This window comes from Galeopterus variegatus, unplaced genomic scaffold, assembly GCF_000696425.1.
Source record: "Galeopterus variegatus unplaced genomic scaffold, G_variegatus-3.0.2 Scaffold1997, whole genome shotgun sequence".
NCBI classification, from domain to species: Eukaryota; Metazoa; Chordata; class Mammalia; order Dermoptera; family Cynocephalidae; genus Galeopterus; species Galeopterus variegatus.
Window position 1 is genome coordinate 307,946 of NW_007728108.1, and position 1,129 is coordinate 309,074.

A 1,129-nucleotide genomic window follows, 5' to 3' on the forward strand; every position below is an offset into this window, starting at 1 on the left:
TTTCCCACCCTCTTAACAGTCACAGTGGGGACCAAGTTTCTAATACATAAAACTTGGGGAATGCAATTCAACCTTCGCTGAGTTTTGTGGGGATGTAATTTAATCCACTATGCCATTGTTTTGGGGGCATTTGGGATTGCTTTTTTTCTTCCCCCCCAGTGCATGCCATAGATGAATAATGTGGTTTAAGTTAAAAATGTCTTCATATGACCACTGTTGTTGTATATTTTCTTTCTTTCTTTTCTGTGACCAAACTTTTTCCAAATTTTATTAAGACCATAAACTTTCAGTTTGAGGAACTTTAATGAACCCCAAACAGAATATAACTCCATATTTTCTTCAGTGAGGTTCACTCATTTCTCTAGAAAAGCACAGGTTCCAACATAAAGGAGTCTCAGCTTCCTTAGATTTAGATAAACCCATTATTTCCTATCTTCTTGAGAACTTACTTACCTGAGGCCTCTTACTGGACCCACTCCAGTTTCTGTTAGGCCCATTCTGATGTCAAATACAAGCCAACTTTTAGATAATCTGGAACTAAAATGCTCAAATAAACTCAGAGAGCTCAGGAAACAAGTTGAAAAGCTTATATGCAAGAGGTACATACTGGTGGGGACTTCCCAATGTGTTATGAGAAAGCAGTAAATACAAGGGGCTTAGTGGGGTACCCAAACCTGGTCACTCAAAGCTCCCAGAGAAAATCTTTGGGAACTCTCCTTTGCATACCACTTCTGACACTGAAACTGTTAAAAGATAAGCTTAGGCACCTTAAAATTTTAAAGAGTTTATTTGAGCAGACTTCAATTCATGAACTGAGTGCAGCATCAGACCACAAGTGATTCAGCACTCCACCAAGGGAGCATGAGGAGAACACTTTAATACGGTGTTTGCAAAAGCAAAATAAAGATAATGTTTAATTAATTAAGGTGGAAAGTCCCTAGTTAGAGATTTGTTTGGGTCTGTGATTGCTTGAGTCACTCTGAGTTGGGTTTCAGTTTGCTAAAGTAGAAACCCAGAACATTGGAGCTGTCTCAGTCTAATGGTCTCCCAATTAATTTTTTTTTTCCCTTTTGTCTTTTTTCGTGACCGGCAACGGATCGCAACCCTCGGTGCTGTGCCCGCACCTCGC